General features: G+C 41.2%; 1 protein-coding gene across 2 annotated transcripts in view; it reads right to left on the minus strand.

Moving 5' to 3' along the window:
* The window catches only part of LRFN2 (leucine rich repeat and fibronectin type III domain containing 2), a 245,202-nt gene extending 238,418 nt beyond the window's left edge, over window positions 1-6,784 (minus strand). For both annotated transcript variants that reach the window (XM_061365998.1, XM_061365996.1), the window contains exon 1: window positions 6,387-6,784. The gene's annotated coding sequence lies outside the window, so the exon portion shown is untranslated. The remainder of the gene's footprint in view (window positions 1-6,386) is intronic.
* Window positions 6,785-7,205: the final 421 nt, after the last annotated feature.

Consider the following 7,205-nt stretch of genomic DNA (forward strand, 5'->3'; position numbering starts at 1 on the left):
TTTAACATGTTCACCAGAAGGTTAAAACAGGTTACATGTGATAAATAAAGCACCCCACAGTTACTTAAGGAGGGATCAGCTACATATAGCGTGACTAAAGACACAAATCATAAGCCCTTCTTTAGCTTAGCCTGACACTCCAGCTCAGCAGCAAGAACAGTCATACAAATATCTAAGGAGACGGAGACATTGTCATAGCTGTATCACTGGTGATTCTTCTGTTTCTCTACCCCCTCATCCTACCAAAATTTCTGCAGTGTTTCTCCAAACATTGTTCTCTTTGCGCTTAGTACATTTGCTCTCATAAAAATCCCTTAGACTGCCCTTTAACACCTGTGCTCGAAGTCTCTGCCAGTGAGAACCCAGTTCTCTTCAGTTAGCATGTAACTGCCATCATCCACCCCTGGATTTGAAAAAAACCAGTCATTTGTTGAGGCATGTTCCATCAGGTCCAATCAGGGTAGGATGTTGGGAACCATGGACAAGGGAAAACTCACCCTCAGTGAGATTCCTGGCCACACTGTATAATTGTGAAGCTTCTCAATAGCCTCACCTCATGAAGTTATCTGGGGAGCTGGGAACAGAAGATGTAACTGTGGTGATAAGGAAAGGTCATACTGTCCTTGCAAAAGTGGGTGTCAGCTGAAAAGTTCATGGCTTAGTGTGATACTTGGTCATGTGAAATGGGATCAGAAAATATTTACCTCACAGTGGTATTTGTCAATCAAACAGGGTTTTTTTTCAAGGATAACTACAAGATATTTTGATTATAAGCAGCCTGCAAACAAAACATCTTGATCTTTTCCTCCTTGAAAATTTCTGGGACCTAATGCATTTTTCGACTGAGCATTTCCAGAAGAGATAAGTTATCTGACCTGACTACAGGGATAAAGTGCAGTCAATAATTCGGAGAGAAAGGAATTGATGTTGTACCCTTATTTAAAACCCAATATACAGTAAATATCTCCCAGCAGCAGTGCTAAAATTCACTTACACTGGAGATAACTCATACAAAATGACAACTAGACATCAGTTTAGGAAACCAACAAAATGGTCTCAGCCCAGATAAGTTACGTTCTATCAATATTTCAGTTTCTTTTCTTAGTTTGGTACTCTTGGTTTACATATAAACCATGCAGAACTTTCTGATTATTGCATGTATTTACCTTGTCGCAGAAATATTCACAAAGGGAAGGAGATCAAATGACTACTGATATAATTGGGAAGATTTTGATTTTTATCTCTGAGGAGACAGACATTTGTTGTTGGCTGCTTTCAAACCAGACAGAGACTGCTGAGTGAGCCATGACAGGCATTTTATTTCCTCTCAACTTTTCCTTTTGCTATTTGACTGCTCTTTGTTTTCATTGTGTACTGGAAGAGCAGTTACATTTTTTTAAGGCTGTTAACAGAGGGATCTGATATAAATTCTGATACAGTCAGTTTTTTCCTTTCCAGCACACATACAGGTGCTGCCTTTTCACAATGCACCCATCCTGCCACAGCAACAGAAGATGCAGTGTGTTTAAGACATCCTCTTTTCTTTTCCCCTTCTTAATTTTTATTTTAAGGCTGTAACAATAAAAGGATTGCTCATTCTGATTGACACATATACTGAAGCTTTTCTGAAGAGCTTAGCGTGACAAGAGAACAGCTAAGGACCCTTTACACCTGCAGCCATTTTGAGCCCACTTGGTCCTCAGCCTGCCAAAGCAAACTGCAACTCTAAAGACAGGAGAGGAAAAATTCTTTACTTCGTCATCACTTGTGTATGTATTTCCTCCAACATCTGATGTGTCTGATCCCCACAGTTCATGTGTCTTGATCCTACTGAGGTCTTCCAAAGGTTGTCCTTCTCTCAGCTAATTCAAATCAAACTCTATAACTGGACAGTAGCAGCAATTTTTTCAGTCCCACACATTAAGATTTATTCAAAGCCCTGACCTACCTCCTGTGGCTTCAACTTCAGGGAAAGGGGCACTGATAATTTTCTGCACCAGTGCCACATGTGTTTTCCAGGGATTTTCAGTGCAATATTAGCTCTATTAAAGCAGACAAGATGATTTCAGCCATCATATACTTTCTGCTTTTATCCTTAATTCAGCTTTTATGTTCTGCTGAGAACCTACATTGGTATGTGCTGGGATACACCAGCCCTGCCTCTTGCTTTCTGACCAACTGGGGTCCCAGGCCCTGGATTTACTGCTGTTCCAGGGCTCTCTCCTTATCTTGCGTCCTTCCATAACACCATGATGATAGCAGATCCACTGGAAGATTAGAGAGACCTGCTCCTTCCTGAAGAGCTATTAGCAGAAGCCTCCTAATTGCTCCATTGCACTGCTTGTACTATGGCTGCAGCCATCCTCTCATGTCTGTTCTTATTTAGCTGTCATATCGTCTCAGCACAGAAGTTTTCTATAGCTGGAAGAACTACTTCAATAGCAGACACTCAGAGGCCTTGATATCTTACAGCCCTCATTGGCAAGATGCTACTGGAATAATCCCACTTGGCCAAGTTAAACTGACTTCCAGGTAGGGCTTGGCAGACAAAACTTTCCTGGTCCCATGAACTGAAATGAAACTGTTTGCCATTTCCTTGGCCCAAACTGAAATCAAAACTATGCAAGCCTTCTAATGAGCTAGAAATATTTAGTTCCAGTTCAACTGACAGATTTGCTTGTCTTTTACCAAAATGAGATTTGAGCATGGCCCTTTTTCGATCACGTTTCATACGAATTATTTTCAGTTTTCACACAAAATACAGGAATTAGATAGCACTAATAAAATTTATCTTCCACAAAAAAATTAAGATGGGGTGCTCTGGGTGTTTTCAGTTGGGGAATTCATAAAACTGACCATTTCCCAATTAGGTTTCATTCTGATAAATCTCTATTTTCCTAACAAAACCAAGAACATTTATCAATGGAGAAATCCCACACAGCTGCCTTCTGTGTAGGTCAATAGCGATTCTGCATAGGACCAGACCCTGACAGCACATCTCTTCCTTTTCTCCTATGTTTCCAAATCAGCTTTTTTTTTTTACTGAAAATACGTTTTCTGACTTTTGATGTTGATGCTCATTTCATACGCTGAAGTTGGCATCCTGGATTTGTTAGAAATGTATTCCCATGAAGATGAGGATATCACCAAAGACCCAGATCATGGGCAGGATGGAGCAAATGACAGGAAGAGAGAAAAATTGCAAACACTGCCATACAAATACTCTGAAGCACAGAGACAACCACTGCTTGTAGGGAAGCAGAAATACTTCTAAATGTTGTGTCCTTTTCCGAATTTTCCAAGCAGCATCACTGTGGGTACTTTAATGACATGTTTACATTTGCTAATTCCATGCCAAGGTTTGGCAGTCACCCACACAGGAGGTAATTTGAGTTACTAGAAGCAGAAGTACCACTTACAAGCTTACCTCCTCCTGTTCATCTCAGGTGGAGGTGGGCTGGGCAAAGAGTGACAGCTGGCCCTTTACTGAAGGGCTTCATCATACTAAGTGATTTGTGGGTTTTGTTATTATTCCAGCACACTCATATGAAAATTTATCTTTTGTCACGAGTTCCAGTTGGTGACTGGAAGCTGTTCAGCATCCTGGAAGGACTCACAGCCTCTGGGCACTGTCAGAGTAAATCCCAGCACCTTGATGAGAGGATAAGACACAATAATTGAAGCCTACATTTTTAAGACAGAGGAAACACAAAGGATTCAGCAGTGGCCCATTTGGTGTTGGGCAATGGATTCCACACTTAAAGGAGCCCTGGGTGTCTTCCTTCTGCCTTTCATAAAACGTGTTACTGCTTTTCAGTCCAGCACCTAGGGGACAGTTACTCTTCACAAAAACAAACACATGACAGTGCACTACATCAGACTCAGAGAAATTAAGTCTGAGCACTCAGGCCAGAAAGAAGATTGAGTACACACTTGGAACAAATTACCTCTTTTCTCCCACAGGTGATCAAGGATGAAATGCTTTGAAATGCATGAAAAAAGGGGTGTGGGGGTGAAGAAACACTGCCATCACTCCTTCCTTCCCCTCTCTGGGGGTACACATGCAGCCTGAAGGGTTATTAGTCTGCAACCCTTCACTAGAGTTAGATTTGGTCTAAGTCACCTGAAGTATATTCCCACCTACTACCAGCTAAAGCTTGAAAATTTTGGATAAACTTCCCATTTTGGGTTTTCTTGACCATGAGGGGATCAGATGGGTCTAACATCATTGCAAGGTTCAGTCAGTGGCCAGAGTCCTCTGACAGGGATTGCCAGGGAGCTGTCAGCTCAGATCCACCTGAGCAGCAGGCAGAGTAGAGGCTGCAGGGCGATGCTAGATGTGCCACCTGTATTTCACATTGGGAAGAAAGAATCCATTATGTTCCAAGTGTAAATTTAAAGAGGAAGTACTAATGCTTTGAAGAGCAGCATGGGACAGAGGGAGGCAGCAGCAAATGGTGGCTCCGGGATGGGGTCACATTTCTCACCTTTCACAGTGCACACCCAGAGCTGCCAGCTTGCCTGCCTACCAGTGCCCTGCACAACCTTATACTGGGGGCCTCTAGCCCTAGCGTCACCCTAAAGGAAACAGAGCTCTCCTGGGGAGAGCACAACAGGCACCATCTCTGATCAGAGAGGTGATACAGATCTTTGATGGCATTCATATGTTAAAATGGCTTGATTGAGCAAATGACTTTTGTTTTATTCCTGTCTCCTAGCCTTATTTATTTTTATTTCCATCCCCTCTTTCTCTGAGAATTAGTAGCAGTTTCACAGAAAGTGAAGCTCATCTTTGCACTGCTGTGACCAGGCAGCTATGAGCAGAGTACGCACTAAAAGCACTCTGTTGTGCTCAAGTGGCGATCTGTAGGCAATGCAAACTAACCACCAACCCAGGGCAAGCTGTTAACACAGAAATAAATGGTAACCAACCTGAAATACTGAAAAGTAAAAGTAATGATCTATCTCTCTTTGTTGTCACCACAAGCTCACATTTGCCTTAGTACAGCCTATGTACACAGCAAGGTCCAATAGGAAACTGGTACCCTGCATGTCAGTGCTTCCTCTTTCAGAATAGAAAATACCAGTGACAGTTGCGTGGTGGCTGCTGGACTTATCCGTGGTAAGCATTGTATAATGAAGATAAGAGGTGTGAATTTTGTTTACTGTGATTTTGTAACTTAACTGATGCTTACTGTTTTCCTGTCTCTTCTCATCAGAAGTGTTATTTTGTCCTATTAATCCCAAAGGTAAGGTAGAAAAATAAATTTGACTCTTCTTAATATTTTCATGGCTCTCCCCCAAAATTACTAGATCAGCCTTATCAAAAGATTATTCTTTCTTTAAATCAGTGCTATTTATTTGTCTCCTTTGGGTAGGAAGGAGTTACCCAGTTTGAGAACCCTTCCTTACATACAACATCACAACTGACCACTTTACATTTCCAGTTTACTAATCCATCATAATGGAACTTTCTTAGTTCATCACTGATTTATGTTCTCCCCTTTGGTTTCTTTTTTGTTTTATTCAGCCACGCACCTACTTTGTGATTCAAAATTGTGCATATGTCCATGCAAGCCATGGAGAGACTCGGTTTCCATTTTGCTACATCTTGTCCTGTCTGCCATTTAGATTCCTCCCATCCAAATTCTCAGTACACAGTCTTGCTGAGAGCATATGTGTCTAATGATGTCAGACAGACATGACCTAGCATTTACCTGCTTGTGTACCTCATCCCCCGCATGCCCACCTCACCAGTTCTGTGTGTCACTCATGAGTGGCATCACCTTACCAAGCACACCAACCTCTGTGACAGCAGACACTGAAGTGGGCTCCCACTGCACCTCCACACTGCACATTCTCTTCCCTTCTCTATACCTTCTGTTTCATCATATGACATTTTCCAAGGTCCCCACTCTTTTACTGTGTGGTTTCATATAAAGCAGAGTTGATCTGTCCAGCAAAGTTCTTCCCTAGCTTTGCAAGATTTACTAATTAATTCCTCCACTTTCATAGCTTTTACTACTCAGTTTTTCCTCTTGAAGAAACCAAATCATTGTCCTTTCTTTTAAACCTCTTTCCACCACTGTTTCAAAACTATCATTAAAAAAATCCCTACGGACACAAAAATAAATACTCTTTTTGAACTGCCTTTTCATGCCAAGGGAAGCAGAAAGCAAACAGATTCATTTCTCTACATGAACAGGCTACCATGAAAAGGAAAATAAAGTTATACATTTACCTGATGCTTTTAAAATGCATAATAGATTCTTTTTGCCGTCAGAGGTAACTGTGTATAAATGTTTGGTGTACATATCCATACGTGGTTTATATTATAGCTATATAGTTTGTATAGACACATGAAAAAAAAAAAGCCTTGCACTTACCTTTGAGAAGTAACATTTATCCCAGGTTCAGTACAATTGTCTCAGACAGGCACTTAGACCTTCTTTCTATGCCATGCATCCTTTTTTCAAAAGCAGATACAATCAGAAAAATCCTGGTTGCTCTGTAGCAAACCAAAATGCAGAATAGATTGTTTGTCAGATGCAGTCTGGTACAGTAAAGTCCAAGTGTGTGGATCCCTGAGACTCCTTTTTCAGTAATATCCAAAGCACAAAAAAGGGGAAGAAAAAAAACTAAAAAAAAAAAAAAAAAAAAAAAAGAAAAGAAAAGAAAGAACAACAACAACAAAAAAGTGAATAACTTGTTTTTTTCTTGTTTGGTTTAAAAACCCCAGTCTCGGACGACTAAGCAGCTTGCAGGCTTTTCAAGCATTCTGATCCTAGTGTAACAAGGTGATTCTGATCCCAAGGTAATACATGCATATTGGTACTGCAAGTCTTTAAGCTCATACTAGGAAGCCCGTATTCTGTATATGTGCGTGCGTGTTCAGGAGGGGGATCGAGTTGTATCATGGGGAGAAGAGAGACAGGGAGATACACACGCAGAGGTGGAAAAAGGGAAACCGGCAAACTGGAGTGATCTCACAGAGTGCTCTAGATGGCAGAGTCTGCACGGCTTGTAAGACAAGCAATGTGCACACACCATCAAAACAAAGAAAGAAAAAATAAAAAAGAAAAAGAGAGAGGGAAAAAAAAGAAACAAAAAGAAACCCCACCCGAGAGAACTAGCAGACAGCTTCAGGAATTTCTTCTTACCTCTTCCGACGATGCAGCATACAGCAAGTGCTTTGTAATGCATGG

The sequence above is a fragment of the Neopsephotus bourkii genome, unplaced genomic scaffold, assembly GCF_033783945.1.
Source record: "Neopsephotus bourkii isolate Nb327-2 ecotype Australia unplaced genomic scaffold, CSIRO-AGI_Nbou_v1 NB_1292, whole genome shotgun sequence".
Classification (NCBI taxonomy): Eukaryota; Metazoa; Chordata; class Aves; order Psittaciformes; family Psittacidae; genus Neopsephotus; species Neopsephotus bourkii.